Source organism: Myotis daubentonii, chromosome 10 (genome assembly GCF_963259705.1).
Source record: "Myotis daubentonii chromosome 10, mMyoDau2.1, whole genome shotgun sequence".
Taxonomy (NCBI): Eukaryota; Metazoa; Chordata; class Mammalia; order Chiroptera; family Vespertilionidae; genus Myotis; species Myotis daubentonii.
The window spans coordinates 18864474-18886981 of record NC_081849.1 but is presented as its reverse complement, the minus strand read 5'-3'; the positions used below and the strand labels follow the sequence as shown (position 1 = coordinate 18886981).

Below are 22508 nucleotides of genomic sequence, written 5' to 3'. Positions count from 1 at the left end.
GGGAGGCGTGTTGGGGGGCTGGGTGAAACAAGGTGATAGGATTAAGGAAGTGCTCATTGGCACTTACAAAATAGACAGGGGATGGAATTTGTAAAGCATAGGGGATGTAGTTAACAATGTTGTTATAACTATCTATGGTGCCAAGCGGGCACTTGAATTATTGGAGGGAACATTTTGTAACCTATACGAATGTCTATCCACTGTGCTGTACACCTGAAACTAATACAAAATAGCATTGAATGCAACAACAACAAAATGCCTTAAGTCCCAGCATTGGCCCCAGTTCAGTAGGAAGCTGAGATCCCTGCCATATAAGGATTTACACGCCAGTTAAGGGAATTCAAACACCAAGACACATAGAAATATAGAAATATACATCTATGAAGAAGATATTTTCTGAAGCTTTTATATAAATGGGAAATATGTAAAATAATTCATATATAAAGTGGATTATAGAATAGTAAGTGTTGGCTGTTCCCCAGAAGAACCTCTTCTGATGCAACTTTTCTAATTTTCCAGATGAATAAAGTGGCCTTTAGAGTATGACCCAGCAAACTTGAGAGAAATGTGGTGTCTGTTTTTCAAGATACCTGAAGGTCTTCCTACTTCTGGTTAGTGGGCTTTGCATTATACCAGTTGCCTAAGGAAGTTTGCTATTTTAAAGATTCATATGGAGAATTCTGGAAAAAAGTTATGCGGGGGTGGGGGGAGGGGAGCAGGGTGCTCTATTCTGTTTGTTATTTGATGGAGAGAGAAAGAAAAAGAAATCCAAAGATTGGAATTAAGAAGCCTAAATTTAAGTCCCTGTCCCAAATCGGCTGCATTCAGCATTTTATATGAGGAAAGAGTAAAGAAATAAAATGGAGTCACTATAGTCAAACTGCCAGGTTACTAAAATAGGCAGGGTGAGGCATAAGGAAACAATTCTATTCTTGGTTTTACTAGCCTGGGCACTTAAACTTTTGAACTTTTCAGTTTTGTTTCTCTCTCTCTCTCCCTTCCACTCTCTCTAAAAGTCAATGGAAAAAAATATACTCTGGTGAGGTTGAACAACAACAACAACAACAAAAAGACAAGGATATAAAGGACTAAAAGACAAGAAGAGAAGCAATTTCAATATTGTCTACAGTAAAGGTGCACATAGACGAGGTACCTAACCCAGGGAAAACTGCCTGAAGCAGTGATGATGGAGCCAAGACATTCATTCTGAGTTGGAATCAGCTAGAAAAGGGGTGGTGAAGGAAGCAGAGAGATAAAGAATGTCAAGGTGAAGAGTCAGAATGGAAAGGTCATTAGAAGACTCAGAGGTAAAAGAGGACATGTTCGGCTTGAGAGTTTCAGGGAGAAAGTGCCAGGAGTTGAGGCAGGGGAGATAAACACGAGCCACACCAAGAAAAGCTTTAAAGAAAGCCAATGACTGGACTTCACTATGAGGGGAATGGAAGCTATGAAGGAGTTTTGAGTAGCTTGTGAAAAGATCTGATTTGCATATCAGAAAGATCCTATGATTGCAGAGATTAATAGAATCAGAGGCAGAAAGAAAAGCATTTTTAGAACTAGATGTTCTGTTTAGCCCACTCTTCCTAAGGGAGAATATTTAAATTCATGACGCCTGCAACTGGACTTTTTATCTTTTTTCCAAAATCTATCTCTTCCTCACTCTCTCTTTCTATTAGTGAGACTACCACTACCTCTTTCTCTTCCTTCACCTTACATTCCTTTTCCTTAAGCCCTTACATTTAATATATCGCCAAATCCTGTTGATTCTCTTTCTACTCTGTTTACCACAACCATCTCCTCCTTCAAATTCTCAATGCCACATTTCCAATCCCTTTCACAGACGACAACAATAGCTTTATAACGAGGCACAGAATCTGCACTATATAATTCATTTAAGGATGTTTTATAAATAAAACCTACTTACTAATAAATTATTTTTCTTAAAGCACAAATTTGATCATGTAAATTCATTGCTCAAACCATTAATGGTTCCCCATTGTCCACTGAATAATCAGACCCCAATGTATTCCAGTGTCATTGCTCAACACTCCTCTACATGACTAACGTCCCGCCTGAGCAGGATTACAACACTTCATTATGTGATTACCCTACTCTTTCCAACCTTCAAACATTTGTCCATATTGCTCACTCAGCCTGAAACCTCCCTGACTCATTCTGCTACCTAGCTTTTCAGAACTTTCTGGTTTTAATGTTACCTTTTCTACAAAGACTTCCCTAGTGTCCTACAGGGAACTTCCGCAGTAGGTTGTGTGTGTGTGTGTGTGTGTGTGTGTGTGTGTGTGTGTTTAAAGATCTCACTTAGGGCATTGATTCCCAAATGCCAATCCACAAACATACTATTCTGCTGTCCATGATTAAATGAGATAAATAAGAACAATGTGGCAAATTTTTGTAAAGATAAATTTATTTTGCCCAGTCAGCATAGCTCAGTGGTGGAGCATTGACCTATGAACCAGAAGGTCATGGTTTGATTCCAGGTCAGAGCACATGCCCAGGGTTGCAGGCTCGATCCCCACTGGGGCCGTGCAGGAAGCAGCCAATCAATGAATCTCTATCAGCATTGATGTCTCTCTCTCTCTCTCTCTCTCTCTCTCTCTCTCTCTCTCTCTCTCCCTCTCCCTTCCTCTCTGAAAGCAATAAAAATATATTTTTTAAAAAGATAAATTTATTTTGTTTAAACAGTTGACCTTTATTCTGATACATCCATCCTAACTTTTAATATTAAAATACTTTGCTTCTTCAATTACTTATGTTTTGTTTTGTTTTTTTAAAATTCTTATTGGTAAAAATAAAAGCTGGTAACCTTATGTTTGTCATCTAGATTTTTTAAAATATATTTTTATTAATTTCAGAGAGGAATGGAGAGAGAGAGAGAGAGAGAGAGAGAGAGAGAGAGAGAGAGAGATCAATGATGAGAGAGAATCATTGATCAGCTTGCCTCCTGCATGCCTGGGGATCGAACCTGAAACCTGGGCATGTGCCCTTGACCAGAATCAAACCCAGGACCCTTCATTACACAGGCCCATGCTCTACCCACTGAGCCAAACTGGCTAGGGCTGTCATCTAACTTTTTAAGGAAAATTTCATTGATCTATGAAATCTAAAAGTCTTCATATCACATTTGACCTTTATATGATCAAGTGTTTTTTTTCCTTCAAATCCCTTCCTCTAATGGGCACGAGCCAGTGATTATTACTCCATGAGATTCTTTGCAGAAGGACTATATAGCCCTCGCCAGTTTGGTTCAGTGGATAGAGCGTCGGCCTGGGGACTGAAAGGTCCCAGGTTCAAGTCCTGTCAAGGGCATGTACCTTGGTTACAGGCACATCCCCAGTAGGGGGTGTGCAGGAGGCAGCTGATCGATGCTTCTCTCTCATCAATGTTTCTAACTCTCAATAAAATATATTTTTAAAAAAGGACTATATAAATACAAAGCAGAAAGATGTTTGTATCTCACAATCTCTTGAACTGGATGGTTAACTGCAGTGGACATGGCAATGAGTCACACAGATCCTCCTTCCAGAAGGACTGGTTTCCCCAGCTGCTGGGAGGGCTCTTGATAGATAGCTTTCGGCTGCCAGCCCCTTCAAGGATTGCTCTGACTAGAGAGAGCCATCTCGTCTAAGGTAATGCCTCTTTATTGATTGTTCATATCCAATGACTAATTGATACCATCTTGGGAATCTCTGAAGGGCCATTTTAGCTCGAGGTTTCCCCGAGATGAGCCCAGACTGTTGTTGGTTCTGCGTCACAATTCATCCGTTTTCTCCTCCTGCCTACTCCTGCTTCCTTCCCCTCTTCAATAGCTGTAGGTCCCGGGGACGCTCCTGTAACCTAAACACTAAAATTCTGTCTCGGGTTCTTTTCCTATAAAAACTAACCTGTTTCCTGAAGGCTTTGAAATCGCAAACTACGTTACCAATCTCTGTATCCTCCTAAAAGCCTTACAGTGCATCTTCAAATATCAGATATTTGAAGCAGTAAGGAAAGTTAATTAAGGTAGACACTTTTAATTGAACCCATAATTCTCCTTTGAGGGGGGGAAAAAAGATAAAATAGACGTAGGTAATAAACTAATCATTTGTGTTTCTTTTATTGTTACTATATCACAGAAATTTTACTTCAGTATTGATATATTCTTGTACTGAGTTTGTAAGCTGACATAAGAAATATAATTTAAAAGGTTAAAATTATATGACATCCACTAAGGAAGTTTCATGGGTTTCTAAACAAGAATGCACTTTAGCACACAAAAAGGAAATTATTGAAAGAATGAGGAAGCTCATAAAAACTTTACCCAGGTCAGAAACCAGGGCATCAGGAACTAAATAGACAATCTCCTCAGCTATGAATCTCCTCAGAATGAATCAGTTCCTGTTTTGCTTATAGAGTAAAACTCCTCTTGAAACTCAAATTTCAGGGAGGAATGGTTTGATGGCCTGGCTTAGGTCACATGCCTACCTGTTCACAGATGGCAGGACACCTAGACTTACCATCCTACCAAGACTGCCTATATAGGAAAAGATGTGGCTCCTCAAATGACAACTGCAGTGCTATTGCTAAAATAAGCGTGGTAAATGCTGATTAACCCACCTGTCTTACACAAGTCTGTCACAAGACACAAACAAAAGCCATCCTGAGAAACCAAGAGTCTAGGGATGAATCAAAGAACCATTGCTCAATAAATGCACTATAGTTTCATATATGCAGGTGTGCTAAATAAGTGGAACTATATTCATAAGTGGGTATTTATCTTAAACAAACCAGAAAGTGGAAAATGTAGATGCTTAAATGACATCAATTAAACCTACAAAAATAAAATGAGGGCATATTTCTTGAATTACTGGATCATTATTCAATTTTTTGTTGTTGTTAATCCTCAGCTAAAGATATTTTTCCACTGATTTTTAGACAGAGTTAAAGGGAAGAAAGGAGCAGGAAATGGGAGAGTGAGAGAGAAACATCAATGTGAGAGAGACACTTTGATTTGTTGCCTCCCACATGCACCCTGACCTGGGGCCAGGGATCAAGCCTGCAACCCAGGTACAAGTCTTTGACAGGGAATCAAACCTGAGACCCTTCAGTTTGAGGGCTGACACTCTAACCACTGAGCAACATCGGCCAGGGCAATATTTTTTTCTTTTTGATAAGGAAAATTTGATTTAAATATATGCTATTTTTATTATAATGATGTAATCTTTACAACACCTATTATTCTGGATGTATTAAGTGGCTAGTATAAAATTACTTATATCTTATTTCTTTAAACTGAACCTTAATTATACATTCTTTGTGTTGTTGTTTTTTCTATTGAATTTATCTACATACCTTTGTGGAAGATTTGCCTGTTTAAATCTAAATTTCTTATAAATAACAAATAACTTTTTAGTATGAGCAGTTTCAAATATTGCATGTGATGCACTTATACTAAAAATGACTCATTGTTTATCTGAAACTTATATTTCACTGGGTGTTTTGCCTTCCCTCCCCCACCCCCATCTGGCAACCCTACTTTATGGTATACACCTGATGTTTTTTCCTATTTAGCACTCATTTTCCCTACCACTGGCATCTTAGTCAGTTCAAGCTGCTATAACCAAATACCATAGACGGGGTGGTTTATAAGCAACAAAAACTTATTTCTCATTCTCTGGAGACTGAAGTCAGAGATGGATGCCAGCATGGTTGAATTTTGGAAAGGCCCTCTTTTTGGTAGCAGAGTGTTGACTTCTCGTTTTATTCTCACATGGCAGAAAGCGGGCTAGGGAGCTCTCTGGGGTCCCTTTCATAAGGGCACTAGTCTCATTTATGAGGATTCCATTCTCATGACATGACTACCTCCCAAAGACCCCACTTCCAAATACCATCACATTGCATGGGGGTTAGGATTTCAACTTATGAGCCTGAGGCAGAGGACACAAACATTGAGTCGACTGCAGCTGGTAAGCACATCCCTTTTCCTTTAGAAACTGCCTACCTACAAGTATAGATGATGTGAGTGGAACTGACCCATCTCTCCCAGATACATGATCCAAACTTTACCAATCAAAAGACTGCAAACTCCATGCTATAGTGATTGGTTAAGAAATGAGTATATGATGCTGGTCAGGGCAGTGAGAGCCAGACCTAAAGCTTTCACTCTAGTTGTAGGGAAAGAGAAGCTTGTTTGCTTTTTGCTGAAATTATTGCTAAGCTGGTAGGTGATAACTCCTGGGGCTACAGGGAGAAGGACATAGAGAGAACCTACCCAAGAATCATGGCTACATGATTCAAAAAAGCTGACAGGTGAGGAATGAAAGGCTGAGACCTACTGATTATTGAGCCATGAGTCCATTAAGAGGTCTATCTTGGACTTCCAGTGATGACAACCAATAGATGCAATTAATTACTGTTATTATTTACATACGCTAGTTGCATTTGATTTCCTCCAGCTGCAGTTAAGCGTCTCTCTAAGCAAAGATATTTTGAGGCAACAAAAGGCACATACAATAAAGTTATTAAATAGAAAATGAACCAAATATAAGGGAGCAATATAAGCCAATCCTAAAGGTTAATACAGTTCAATGTTTTTCAGTGTATGATATGTATACCACTAATTGTATGTGAGATTGCTTAATATTTATTTTAATGCAAATTAAAAATATAGCAAGCACATCAAACCCAACTCTTCTTTAAAAAAACAATTTGTTAAGTTAAAAAAATGATCTGATTAAGATTAGAATATAAATTCTTCTAGAAGTATTAGGAAATGGCAAACATTATGAAAGTATAATGCAAATGTCGAAATTTTGAAAGCGTTGACATAGTTGATATGATTGGTCATCAAATGCTGCTCTGAGTACTCTAGCAGCCTGAGGTGGAGCAGGTGGGCCAGGGGGAGGTATGGGGAGAGACAACATTTTACAACTATCATGAGAAAAGAGACATTATGGTAATGCTCTGGAGAGCCTGTTCTCTGCAACTAGATTTCAACCGAAATGTCTCATTTAGCACTTTTTATAGAGAAACTATTAACTTATGTGACTTAAGAAACATATACTGAACAATAGTTTTACAATCCATATAAAAGTGACTTTGTAATATTTTTTCTTGCTTTTCTATTAAACTCAAGAGTTTTTAAACTGTAACAGTGCATTTGATTCTACAAGAGCCTTAAGTTAATAAGCACATCCCTGCAGCCTTCCAGGGGTCTAAGTTATGCAAAAATAAAAGTCAGGTTACCCAGGGGTTTCAATGGAGAACATTTCCATTGAACCCTTTTCTTAAATCCCACATCTCTTACTGGGTTTTAAGAATAGCTGAGTAGCAAAAAATTATGGTTTATGCTGTCTGAGATGGTTTTGGAGTACTGGTGTTCTACATTTTTAATTGAGGGCAGACTCGTATGCTTTGGAAATCAAGGGAACAAAAGGCAACAATTATTGACGAACAACAAAAAAGGATTTTTGTTATTCAAAGAGTTCTATAGCAACTCAATTAGGAGCCTTCTATATAGGGAGAGTAGGTAAGATGTGAACATAATGTCCCTCAGAACAGAATGTAAGTTATTAAAAATCCAAATTGAGCAGGCCTTTTCAAGTAGGAACTAAAGGAATAGAAGTTGGAGAGTGGAAAATAAGAATCTATTTGTTGAAGAAAGAATAAGTAGCTTAATGGAATAACAGCAACAAGCAAATGAGAAAAACATCGGGAATTGGCCTTGGAAAGCATATCTTTGGAAGGAAATTCAAATAACTTACGGAAGGGTGAAATGATAAAAAATGAAACCTGATGAACATGAGAAAGTGATAGAACATATCCAGAGAATCAACTGTCTCGAGACAATGTTTTGCTGTAGTAAGGAAACAGGAAGAGTATATTGTTTACTATTTTTAGGTATGAAATATTTTCAGTCATAGCCTTCATTGAAATAAATATAAAGACTAAGATAAAAGCTTGCACTGTTTTGGGAGTGAATGAGTTGAAAGCAGTTGTTCCCTTAAGCCATAGTTTCTGATCATTTAAACATTTAAAAGTTATTTTTTCTTTTACTTACATAAATATTTCCCATTGAATGGATTAATTTTGAAAAGACAAACTATTTCATTAGCAGATATCATTTCTGACAAAAATAATGAAAAGAAGGGAATAAAGGGCAAAACATGAGAGTCAGAGACCAGAAGTCCCTTTCTCACCACATTTCCCAAAGAATGAACAGGTACCCAATACCTTTGATGTGCAAAAATCCCTAATATATTGTACCCCCCAAAATTGTATACTGTCAATTTCTCACTTCACTTCTACTGACATGTCCCTCTTCCCTACCCCTGTCCCAGCTTGCCTACACAAGATTGTTCTATATAGGCGACAGCTTCTCGTGGTTATCATCTTTCTTCGCCTCAGTGACAATTTACTTTATCACTTGGTGCTTTGTTAATTCCAAAGAAATAAAATGCAAGAACTTCCGGAAAAATCTATATTAATTGTTTCCTAGACAAATTGACATTTTCAAATTAATATATATTTTGAAGGGTGGATAAAATGTAAAATGTTTTGCTTGTAAGTCTTTAAAGTTGCATTTTGCAGTAGAATAACCTGGGCACAAGTAGGCTTACCGTTGTTCCTCTGGCTTGATTTGGGGCACAGACAGAAGAGATGAGAAGAGATGGGTAAAGCGTTAATAGGAGTAAAATTGACCGGATATGGTGACTGGAGATTAGAGGGCAAAGCAGTGTGAGAGACAGAACAGGATGGTTTTGTGGCTTCTGATTGGCAAAGAGTAGATGGTAGTGTTATTCACTAAGATAGAAAACACCGGAAGGGGAAAGATTTGCAACGAAGATCATGAGTTCAGATGCGTGCATGATGACTTTGAGGAGCTTATCAGTTGGCGCTTTAGATCTAGGCCTCAAGAGAGATATTTGTGATTCACAAAGGTGACGGTAAGAGCCGTGGACATAGTGTCATTGTTAAGGGTATATCAGCGGTTCTCAACCTGTGGGTCGAGACCCTTTTGGGGGTCGAACGACCCTTTCACAGGGGTCGCCTAAGATCATCGGAAAACACATGTATAATTACATATTGTTTTTGTGATTAATCACTATGCTTTAATTATGTTCAATTTCTAACAATGAAAATACATCCTGCATATATTTACATTACGATTCATAACAGTAGCAAAATTACAGTTATGAAGTAGCAACGAAAATAATTTTATGGTTGGGGGTCACCACAAAATGAGGAACTCTATTAAGGGGTCATGGCATTAGGAACCACTGGTATAGAGGCTCTCTGTCAAAAGACGCAGGTTGAATCTGGTTCTCTCACTGACCTTGTGCAAGTTGTCTACATCTGAAAAGTGGTGATAATAATACCTCCCATAAGGCAAGGAAGAATTAAATCAAATGAGAATGTATCTAAAGCACACAACAAGGTTATAAATGCTCAGTAAATGCTAGCTTATATATTCTTATGAATAGGATTAACAAATTAGAATTAATCTATTCACTTAATCTTGTTAAGATTCCTAATATATTCAACACCAAAGAAAAGAGCAAAATAGTCAAACTTTGAGTGGATCAATATTAAAGCTGCAGAGCCCACAGATAAAATGAGTGGGTGAGTGGTCATATAAGTAGGAGAGAGACAGCATCTTAATTGATGGTAGAGAGCCTTCAAATAAGAGAAAATGTCAAATTCTACCAACATGCCATAACTAATCAATGTTTTGGGGATTTAGTAGTTACTAAGTCATTGGTGAACTTAGTCATTGAAATGTTGCTTGATGAGTGAAAGAGAAAGAAAATAATAGAAACAATGAGTGTAGATTTCTCTTTTTAAAGCTTGACTTCGAAGAGGAGAAATACATGTTAGTGACTAAAGAATCAAGGTAGTTTTAATTTGAGAGATAGTTGAGCAGATTTATACATTGATCAGAAGGAGACAATGTAGAAAAAATATTTATAATATAAATATAATACAAATATTTATAACAAGTTTACAGAGACCTGCTGAGCACAGCAAAGCAGGCTTTAGAAAAGACATGCCCTAACCGGTTTGGCTCAGTGGATAGAGCGTCAGCCTGCGGACTCAAGGGTCCCGGGTTCAATTCCAGTCAAGGGCATGTAACTTGGTTGCAGGCACATCCCCAGTAGGGAGTGTGCAGGAGGCAGCTGATTGATGTTTCTAACTCTCTATCCCTCTCCCTTCCTCTCTGTAAAAAATCAATAAAATATATTTTAAAAAAAAAAAAGAAAGAAAAGACAAAGTTCAGTGCCTCAGTGAGCACAGAATACCAGAGCTAATGGGTGCTTGAGTAACATCCTAAATTCAATGATTCTTATAAGAAATTTACAATAAAATAACCAGTGAATTTCTTTTTGTAAGTGATTTTAGTGGTCACCCCCTACCTCATTACAAAGTATTTATGATACTATAATCCATAAATCATTAATCTAGCAATTCTGAACACAAAACTATCCAAGATAGTTTTTTAAATATTTTTTTTTATTGATTTCAGAGATGAAGAGAGAGGGAGAAAGAGAAATATCAATGACGAGAGAGAATCATTGATCTGCTGCCCCCCCTCCCCCCGCACACCCCCTAGTATGACCTGAGACTGCAACCAATCCAGGCATGTACCCTGACCAGGAATAGAATCCTGACCTCCAGGCTCATACATAGATCAATGCTCAACCACTGATCCACACTGGCCAGACTTTTTTTCTTTTTTAATTATCACAGACTGTCCCTATCAGGCTATGCTCTGAGATAGGAATTCATAGACTAGAGTTTGTCATTTTCCCTGGTTACTTTATCCATTGTTATCTAACAGTTCTTGAATTTCTCATACTTTTATTTGATGTCGAAAAAATATGCAGTTACCTAGAGCAAGGGTCAGCAAACTTCTTTTCTGGAGGGCCAGATAGTAAATATTTGAGGCTTTGTGGGTCATACGGTTTCTGTTGCAAATTTCAGCTCTGCCATTGTAGCATGAAAGCAGGCAGAGATAATACTTAAAATATGAACATGGCCATGTTTCTATAAAGCTTTATTTATCAAAATGGGTAACAGACCAGATTGAGCCCCAGCCATAGTTTGCAGACCCCTAAAGCATTCTCTAATCTCAGTAGATGCTAGATTTTTATTTATTTTTATTTTCCAATTACAGTTAACATATAATATCATATTGGTTTGACATTTATATAATTTATGAATTGATGATCCTAATAAGCCTAGTACCCATCTGACACCACACATAATAATTACAATACTAGAGGCCCGGTGCATGAATTTGTGCACAGGTGGGGTCCCTTGGCCTGGTTGGCAATTGGGGCCAATTGGGGCCAATCAGGGCTGGCGGGCCAGGGAGAGGGACCGCGGGAGGTTGGCCGGCCACGGGGGGTTGGCTGTGGGAGTGAACTGACCACCGGTGGCAGCTCCTTCATTGAGCATCTGGCCCCTGGTAGTCAGTGCGTGTCATAGTGACCGGTTGACCAGTCGTTAGGTCAACCGGTTGTAACTGTCCCTTAGGCTTTTATATATATAGATTTAATAATTCCCTATTCTGTACTTCACATCCCCATGACTATTTTGTTGTTGTTAATCCTCATTCAAGGATATTTTTTCCATTAATTTTTAGAGAGAGTGGGAGGGAGAGAGACAGAGAGAGAGAGAGAGAGAGAGAGAGAGAGAGAGAGAGAGAGAAACATCAATGTGAGAGAGACACATCAATTGGTTGCCTCCCACACATGCCCTGACAGGGGTCAAGAATCAAACCTGCGACCCTTCAGTGTTCGGGCCGACACTCCAACCACTGAGACAAACAAGCCAGGGCTCCCCATGACTATTTTTACAAGTGACAATTTGTACTTCTTAATTCCTTCACTTTTTTCACCCATCCCTCCAGCTCTGCTCCCATCTGGCAACCATCAATTTGTTCTCTGAATCTATTAGTTTGTGTTTTATTTGTTCGTTTACTTTGATTTTTTGATTCCACATGTAAGTGAAATCATATGGTATTTGTCTTTGTCTGACTTATTTCACTTAGCATAATACCCACTAGGTCCATTCATGTTGTCACAAGGGCAATAATTCGTTCTTTTTTTTTACACCTTCTTTATCCATTCTCCTAAGTAGATTCTAAATGCTAATAATCAGAGACAATAATATAATGCTGTCTCACTGCTATTGCCATCTTGAATATGAATGGCAGCTTTACTATATCTTGTCTCATCACGCCAGATAACCAATTCCAAATAATTTAATCTCCCTAAAGATCTGTTGCTTTCAAGCACCTTCATGGTACAAAATTCAGACTCGCCTAATTTTTCTAGTTCCAGAAACTGACCCTGGATAACTGAAGATAAAGGGAATTTACTGGGGGGATATTGTGGGGCTCACGGGTCGGCTCATTTCTCAAGCATAGGTCAGCTCTCTTAGACCAGTGGCTGCAAACTCATTAGTCAACAGAGCCAAATATCAACAGTACAATGATTGAAATTTCTTTTGAGAGCCAAATTTTTTAAACTTAAACTATATAGGTAGGTACATTGTTATTAACTTAATTAGGGTACTCCTAAGCTGGCCTTTGCTAAAAACGTCCTCAATCTGATTGAGGTACGTTCGCTGAGGGCAACCCCTTCCAACTCTCCCATCCACACTCATCTTATATACTTGTTTCGTCTATCTCCTTTGGTTCATCCTCTCTATATGTCCAAACCATCTCAACATACCTTTCTCAATCCTCAACACTACATCTTCTTTCACTCCACAACGTTCCCTAAAATTAACTTAATAAAGTTTACTTAACATTTTAAGTCTTAGTTAAACTATAGGTATGTTGAATAAACTTGATATCATACTTAATAACAATATTATTGATAAAATTAAATTCCTTACAATTTACCTTACACTATCCATAAAATTAAATCATGACAATGACTGACAAACACTAATGTGAACTATGGCCTTGCATCACCTTGGAAAGTTTGGGTAAGTCAGGTTTGTATGTTGTTGCTTTTAATTTTAGGCACGATTCCAGGTTCTCATCAATAAGACGACTTCTCAATTTACTCTTGATAAGGTTCATGCTTGAAAATGATTGTTCGCATACATATGTAGACCCGAATAAGGAAAGAACAGCAAACGCTAGTTTTTTCAGTTGATTATATGAGTCAGGAATACTATTCCAGGTGTTAAAAATCAACATATCTTCCTTCTCCAGGTCTTTCAAAGCAGACGACTTGTGCTGTGAACTAAGTTCACATTTGTTTTTCTCCAATATTTCTATATCAGCACAAAGATGTTCAAATTTCGAGCTCCACAGTTCTTTGTTTTTTAAATCCAGCAATTGCATTTCAAAGTTGCCAAGGTCAATATTAAAGGGAGAAAAATTTAATTCTGTTACAGTAGCATTGACAGCTTTTTTAACAAAGGCTAACGTCGCTTTGCTATTTCTGAATTCCTGAAACCTGTTAAGAAAAGCTTCCCTCATATTTAAAATACCACATGTGGTACTTTGTGGAAGAGCCACCCTCAAGGGGCCAAAGAGCCGCATGTGGCTCACGAGCCACAGTTTGCCGACCGCTGTCTTAGACCATCTTCCCATTCTACTTGATATCATGCTAGTTCCTGGCATAAAATTACATCACGCTGGAATGGCCTGAGATTAGGAAGTTTCAAGTATTCTAAGTGCCTTGGTCAGATAAATGAATGCTTGGGGAGGTAGATACTACTATCAAATACAGGAGCCTGATACTTCAGGGATGCTTCTGGGGGGACATGTACCAATACCTCCTTCAAAATGAAGGACAGATTGCTATTCCTTTTGTGTCTTTCTAATGAGGCTTGGTGGATCTCTTTGGATTCTTATATCTGTAGATATGAGTGCCTTGTTTCAATCTATTTATCCAGTTATCTCAGAACTATGTTGGAATGGAACCAAGAGTAAAGGAAGTTTCTAGTAAGTATGGGCTGAGGTGAAGTTGTCTGTCAATTGTCCCTTATGACACAGTAAATCCCATGGTGCTTGGAAAGCCTGGGGAAGACTGGGATGTTGGCTGCGTCTGCATTAAGACAGGAAATTGTGACAGGATGACACATTCGCCTTGTGTGTCAGATCCTTAACATGTGTATACGTGTAGATACCATCATTATGTAGGAACTGAGTCAACACACCAAGTCAGGGGTTTTTTTTTTGTTTTTTTAAATATATTTCTTTATTGATTTCAGAGAGGGAGAAGGAGAGAGAGATAGAAACATCAATGGTGAGAGAGAATCATTGATCAGCTGCCTCCTGTCGGCCTCCTACTGGGGATTGAGCCCGAAACCCAGGCATGCGATGTGCCCTTGGCCGGAATTGAACCGGGGACCCTTCAGTCCATAGGCTGACGCTCTATCCACTGAGCCAAGCCGGCCAGGGCATACCAAGTCAGTTTTAATGCTTCATAGATTTTCCTCCTTCATAGATTCAAAGTCCCAGTCTAATTGAACATACTTTAAGCATGCAACAGCTTCAGTATGAAGAGTACCAGGGGAAAAGAAAAGTACCGATACCCACTGTTTACATCTTCATAACTATCTGAAAGGAGAAGAAATGGAAATGCAAGAAAGCAAATATGTAACTTAATTTCATCAGGTTAGTTTTACATGTTGACCTAATCAAAGATCTTTCTGTTGCAGGTAATAGAAACCCCCTGGAATAAGCCAAAAAAATAGGAATTTACACAGGATAACAGAGTATTTCTCAGAATCTAAGAACAGGAAGTGAAACTGGCACCTCAAAAGATGGAAACTAGTAATGGGAAAGTGAGCAGGATGCAGGCTACCCTTCCTGTGTCTCTCTCTTGGGGGGGGGGGGGGGGTCACATGTCTCCCATCTATGCCTCTCTCTGTAAGTCTGCTTCATTCTGATTTCTCTCTGCGAATTATTTTATCTTTCGTGCACACGGTAGAAAATGGCCACCCCACATTGTTTGTGTTTATATGTCCTTAGTTCATGCAGTTAGCATACACTAACATTTTAGAGCGTATGGTTCTCAGATCTCAAGAGACAAATTCAATTGGCCTAGCAGAGACTAGGTCTTCAGTCCCAGTCCAATCCACTATGGCCAGAGGGCAAGGTCACAAAATATACCTGGCAAATGTGGCTGCCATTACTCGGGGGCATGAACATCAGATTTTGTGGGAGAGTAGGCATCTATTATAGGAAAATGTAGAAGGCTAAAGGTGACGTGTGGAATCCAGTTATAGGTAAGTCATTTGAAGGCTAGTAATGAGCAGAAACTCTGAATGGGAGACGTATAGTCAAGAGAGAATGAATTTGGAAATATGTATGTGTTGCTCTTTCTGAAGGAGATATTCTCTGGGATTGGAAACTCAGAGGTTATGTTAGCAAATATTGGATCTGTCCTTGAGAATTTGTTCTCAAACCTATTTCTCACCCTTCCTCTGCTCTGTCATGCGTTATAGAGATTGGGGAGTGAGCCCTACAATGTAAAATTCCCAGCCTTCAAATCAGTTGACTTCCAGCTGGGTTCAGCCAATGAGAGGCACTGAAAGGACTGAGGACTGGAAGGCTGGAGAGAGAAATCAGGAAACGCTCTCCTCTTTCCTGTGAGGGCCTGGCAGCACAGAATAGGCCAGCTGTGGTTCCAGCTGCTGCAAGGTGACCAGCTCCACCTTCTCTCTTTACGACTCCAGCCTCACATCTGTAGAGACCTTCTACTGCTGATAATCTGTTTTTATAGTTTCCTAGTTTTTCAGCATTCCTATCACCTGTGGGAACAAGTTCTTGAATTAAATTCATTCTGGCCGAAACCGGTTTGGCTCAGTGGATAGAGCGTCGGCCTGCGGACTGAAAGGTCCCAGGTTCGATTCCGGTCAAGGGCATGTACCTTGGTTGCGGGCACATCCCCAATGGGGAGTGTGCAGGAGGCAGCTGGTCGATGTTTCTCTCTCATCGATGTTTCTAACTCTCTATCTCTCTCCTTTCCTCTCTGTAAAAACTCAATAAAATATATTTAAAAAAAAAAAATTCATTCTGTCTTAAAATCTTAAAGTAACTTATGATTTCCTGGTTGGACCAGGGCCTTTGAGATTTTTTCTTTTTCGATTGCCGAAGTTTCTCTGAAGTCTCAGGGCATTAGAGTCAGAGCTGAAGCGAGAATCTAAACCGAAGCTAATACAAATCTCCAGGTGCTTTGGGGACTAAGAAGTGACAGGTTTTGTTTTTTGTTTGTTTGTTTGTTTTTAACGTATCCCTAGTTGTAAGTGAAACCAAGATTAAGTGATGGCCAAATAGACAAAAGCAATCATTGGACTTAGATGACAGGACAGTTTGTATCCGAGTATTATTTTTCCTTTTTTTTTTTTTTTTTTTTCAGGTGATCATCATAGCTAGGTTCTCTGGCCTGGTTCTAGCCAGGATCTCCAGCCAAGTTCTGTCTATTTTTCCTTAAACATTTGTATTACCTTCCTTGCCCTGCTGAGCAGTACTTATTGAGATCTTTCCATTGCAGCTTATACTTAGAGTTGTCCCTAGTCTATTCAGGGCTTTGTAGGAATTAGCCAAAGATCTCTCCTCTGAGTGCTAGGGCCCACGCACAACCTGGCCAACATAGTGTGACTAGATTTTAGCTCATATAAGCCTCGTTATTACCATTTGGCATGCTGTGAGTGCAAAGGAAAAATCATAGATTTAGAAACCTTCCAGTACAATGAACTACAACCCCTGGACCAGTCCTTGCACCCAGCTCCTAGCTGCTGGGAGTGTTGCCGGCTAATGGCTCACATTTGCTCCCTTCTCCAGAGATTTGGCACTGCCGTGGCTATTGGGAGCCATCACCCAAACCGCTCCCTCCTCCCAAAGCCAATGGCTGTGTAATAAATGACGTACAAAAAGTTAATCCTCTTGCCTCAAGGTGACATTTCTGTGGAATGACTTATGATCCAGGGCCTCAGTTTCTGGGATCAAGCTAAGGGTAGCCTTCACCTGAGACATCTCAGCTGTCATTTGCATAACTATTTCCTCTTCCCTATGCAGTCTCCTTCATTCCCTGACAAGTGTTTCCTGAAGAACATGTCCTCAATAAATCACATGGGCCTGAATCCCTGTCTCAGGTTCTGCTTCTAGGGAAATTGGTTTAATACAAACACTAATTATGATTTTTTTAATCTCTAGAGAAGGACAAATAAATAGACTCTGGAGAAAGAGAGACACAATTAAACCAGAAGTTATATTCAGTAAACTAGTATTAAGATTTAGGGCTCCAATCTTAAAATAATAGGCAGACTTGTAATTATTGATGAGATGGCAAAATATTTTTTTAGTGTTGGAAACTCAAGAAATGAGAGAACAGAGCAGGGAAATAAGCTTGAAACTTTTGTAAGTTTTCAGGCTAGAATGTTTGTGTGTTTAAATAAGGCTGAATAGTTTCTGTATATACATAAGGCTGAATAGTTTGATCTAATATTCTTGAAAATCATTTTTGTGGGAAATCCTTGGACTTTAGATCTATTTAGTAGTAACAGCTACCATTTAATAGTAATAGCACCTTTAAGCATCAGGCTTTGCAGTAGGTACTATTACACACATTATTTCATGTTTATTCCCTACAACAATCTCATGAGATGAGTATCATCTCCATTTCACAGAGGAAAAACTGAAGTACAGTGAAGTTAACTTGACCACTGTAGAGCTGGTCTTCAACGTAGGTCTGTCTGACTAGAATGTCTGCATTAGTTTCATTACATTATCCTGCCTCTCAATGAAATTTTATTCAATGCCTGTTGCAATGTAACAAACCAATATATCCATATACTATATCCTGTTTTACATTTTTGCCTTTTCCATTTTTAGGCATAGGTGAATGAGGGATTTGAACTGCATAATTGCCCTCCACTTCTGACACACTGACTCAAAGCAAAGCTATTGAGCTGAATGACTTTCAAACAAGGAATAAAGAATTTATTCTAATACTAGAGGCCCAATGCGCGAAATTCATGCACTTCGGGGGGTCTCTCAGCCTGGCGTGCGCCCTCTTGCAGTCCAGGATCCCTCGGGGGATGTCCACCTGCTGGGGGGATCAGGCCTAATCTGGCAGTCAGAAATCCCTCTCACAGTCCAGGGCTCTCACAGTCCAGGGCTCTCACAGTCCCAAACTCCTTGCTCCTTACCGCCCACCTGTCACGAAGGCAGGAGAGGCTCACACCACCGCCACTGTGCTCGCCAGCCATGAACCTGGCTTCTGAGCAGCACTCACCCTGTGGGAGAACACTGACCACCAGGGGGCAGCTCCTGCATTGTGCCTCTGCCCCCTGATGGTCAGTGCACGTCATAGTGACCAGTCATTCTGCCATTCCCTCAAATTGCATATTAGGGTTTTATTATATGGGATGACCACTGACTCTGGCTAAGTTACTAAGTTATCTAGTTACTGTTTTTCCTTATCTAGTAAAAAAAAAAAAAAACCCAATAATATTAACCACTAGCCATGGAGACTTGAGAGGCATAACAAATATCAAGTATTATACAATCCAGTTTTGAATATAAATGATACATATTAGGTCAATAATTCCATGAAACCCATAGTCACCAATTATGCATTCCTGTATACTGTGGTAATTCATAGTAGGATTTTTATGCTCAGGGACTTATAATGTTTACTGCCCCCTATTCCAATAGAAGTGGGCTTATATTAAGGTTTATATATTCACTTTTATACCACCAAAATGGTATTTGTCATAATGAAAAAAATAACATTGTTTACATTCTCTTATGCACTGCCACTTTACCCATTACTTTTAAAAAATAATTTTATTTATGGATTTTTTAGAGAGAGAGAAAAAGGAAAGGGGGGGGGGCAGGTGGAGAGAGACAGAGAGAGATTTTGTTGTTCCACCCATTCATGCATTCATTGGTTGATTCTTGTTCGTGCCCTGACTGGGGATAAACCCGAAACCTTGGCATATCCGGACGGCACTCTAACCGACTGAGCTCCCCAGCCAGGGTACCCATTAGTTTTTAAAATGCTGAAAGTCTTTTAAATCCAAAAAGGGATGAGATTATATCATTTGAGATGAAAAGAACCTTAGCAATCATTAATTCATTCCTTTCATTTCACAAATCAGTAAATCGAGTATTCAGAAGTTGAGTTACTCTGCTAAGATGGAATGGCTAGTTAATATAAACTCAGAACAGCTAATTGTTTGCACTAGCAGCTGTTTTGCCAGGTGTGAACAATGAACATATTGTGTGTACAGATTCTACCTTATCTTGGCCTTAAACTGACAAGAATAAGTCCCAGTGGTTTTTATAAGTTCCCTCCCCAAAAAGGAATAGAGGAATGGAATTCACATACAATCTGTTTAATGCTATGTCTTACATACTGGGGGGGGGGGGGAGCGTTTGTTGGTGCAGGTGAATTTAATCACCTGGATGTCCTTTTGACGGTCAGTCCATCATACTCACCTAGAGGGCTTTTAAAACATAGATTGTTGAATCCTACCACCAGCATTCCTGATCACTTTCTGATTCCAGCTCTCAGAGAACCTTCAGTCTAATGAGGGAGACAAACATTTAAAAAGTAATTTATAAGTTCCAACTGGTAAATCTGTATATCACTGGCTTTGACAACATATTAAAATGACATGCTACAATTGTAATAGATCAGCTAAACAGCTCTTCATAGATAAATGACATAAAAGCATATGAAGTTATAGTGTTATTGGTGGGGTGCCCTCCATGTCCCCTCCTGTTGCTGGTGGAAGAGGGCTTCTTGCAATGTCATGAGAATAGAGGCTTTCTGAGACTCACATGGGAGAATGAGTGGCACTAATTTGCATGGAACTAAACCCCTGAGTTCCCAAGGCTCCTCTCCCTCCATCACACCATGGAAGAAGTACAGTACGCTGTGTCTTCAGCGGAGCCACAGCCCCTTTTCTTGATTAAAACCATTGCCTAGAGTTTCTGTTCTATATTTGTACAGTTCAGTCCAGAATCAGACCAACTTAGCTTATTTCCAGCTGCAGTCCATTGTGTGTGGGGTCTGCATTGCCCTGGGTCATGTGGCCTTCAGCGCCACGTGGTTATGGAGGAAATACAGGTGCAAGGAAGCAGGAGCAAAGCCAGAGGAACACACAGAGAGAATTCTTTGGGGATTTTAATCTCCTAAGATTTCTTCATGTACTTGCAGTGGCTCCATCCCCTTTAGCCAATCCACGGTTTCCCAGGCTAGACTGACAGGGAAGTATTTTTCCTCAACTTCACTGTGCATGTGCCCACCCTCCCCCTTGTCCAGTCCCTTCCCGCAGTGATTTGCAGGGAATGGACTGGCGGTTCTCTGGGGAGTGTAAAGTGGCAGCTTCCCGAAGAAGCTGCCCAGATGGCCACCCTTATAATGCCTGGCCTTCCCTTTGCTCCTTTCCAATTAATATTAATAACTAGCTAATTACAGTAGTAACAATAGTCCCAACCCATTCACCCATTACTAACTTTCCAAAGACAAATAACCTAGTTGATGTAACAAAACACTGCTAGTTCTTATTAAATTCAAAAAATGGAAAAAGACTGCTTACTTCCTAGAGACAAAGTTTTACAGTTCTTTCATGTATGTAATATGCATGTAATGCAAAACACTGTCAACTTGAGAAAACTAAAAAGCAACTTTATGTTTAATATATTACTGTTTTGCCTTTAAGAAAGACACCCCCGTCATTTGACAGGAAGCAAAGTTTGCCACCCCCAAATTTTGGGATATTATTTTAAGCTGGTTATTTTTAAGAAATAAAAGACTCAGAAGACTCAGGTGCAACTTTCTTTGGCCATCCTGAATCCGGACTCACCTGGCACCAGCTGCCTCCACCATGCTGCAGAAGTTCGACCCCAATGAGGTGCACCGGTGGGGAAGTGGGTGCCATGTCTGTCCTGGCCCCCAAGATTGGCCCCCTGGGCCTACCTCCAAAAAAGGTTGGTGATGACATCATCAAAGCAACCGGTGATTGGAAGGGTCTGAGGATTACAGTGAAACTGACCATTCAGAACAGACAGGTCCAGATGGAGGTAGTGCCTTCTGCCTCAGCCTGCCCATCAAAGCCCTCAAAGAACTGCCAAGAGATAGAAGAAAGCAAAACAGACAAACAAAAACGATTAAGCACAGTGGAAATATCACTTTTGACGAGATTGTCAGCATTGCCCGACAGATGCAGCACTGATTTTAGCTAGAGTACACTCTGGAACCATTAAAGAGATCCTGGGAACTGCCCAGTCTGTGGGCTGCAATGTTGATGGCCACCACCCTCATGACATCATAGATGATATCAACAGTGGTGCAGTGGAATGTCTGGCTAGTTATGAACTACAAAGGAAAATGTTTCAGTGAAAGATTATTTGACAACAATAATAAATAAATAAATAAACAAATGACTCAGCAGAAACAGTGACCCTACCTAAAAGAATTCATATAGAAAGACCTGCTTAAAGGAAGGGAGCTATCACCTTATCACCATCATATAAACTACATGTTACAAACAGGAAGAAACCAAGCAAAATCTGCTAGACTTCCCTCCATGTCCCAGTGTTTTTGGGTGGCCAAGCAAGATTCTGTTTACCAAATATTTGCTTCTTTGTCTGTTAATTGACTGCTTTCCCTCTGTAGTCCCAGACCCTGCCTCTCTCTCCATAGTTCAGAATGGCACATAAGCCTTTACTACTAAATGTGTCCTAAGCCCCATATTCTTATGGAACCTCTGTAATGTACAAGCATAATAAACTTGGTCATTTTCTCCTGTCAATCTGTCTCATGTTAATTTGATTATTACTCTAATCAGAAGAACTTAGAAGGGTAGAAGGAAAATTATTTTTCTGCCCACACATTCAATTCCTTGAAGTTCTCACTATTTGTTGCCATCCTCTCCCCAAACTTAATGAGTGCCTATGAATAGCCTTCCTATGTTCAGAGAATTTCTGATCTTGTGAATCTGTAGATCTCTAAAGTTGCACTTGAACTCTCAGGCTATCTTGCAGCAAGGGTACAAGTATTTGACTTTTCTCTAAACAGTCAAACCCATGGGCAACTGTGATTTCTAAGTACATAAAGAAGCAGTGGCACGAAGAAATCCATTCTGGCAAAGAAATACACAGCTTTTAGAAACCCAGGAGAAATTCTAGTTTCCAGTTTCCAACTTTAACAGTGAATTTATGGTGTCTGTGTCCAGAGATGAGAGTTCACTAGTGTGATTACAGAGTGAAACTCAGGGGTACTTTCCGGTTGCATAGAGAATGAATCAGGAAGTCTAACATTTGACAAACAGGCATTTCAGAGAGAGAGAGAAATAACACAAGAGAACTTTCCAATACTAAAATACATGAGTTTTAGATAGAAGGGGCCTTTGGTATATCCAGTACTATGAACGTAAGAAGATCCCAATATGGAACATCATCAAATTTCACAATTTCATGAGCAAACAAAATATTCTTAAAACTTCTAGAGATAGTAAAAAGCCATACA

At 39.5% G+C, this 22508-nt stretch overlaps 1 pseudogene; it reads left to right on the top strand.

Moving 5' to 3' along the window:
• The first annotated feature begins 20887 nt into the window (after positions 1–20887).
• LOC132242712 (large ribosomal subunit protein uL11-like) lies at positions 20888–21390 on the top strand (annotated as a pseudogene).
• Positions 21391–22508: the final 1118 nt, after the last annotated feature.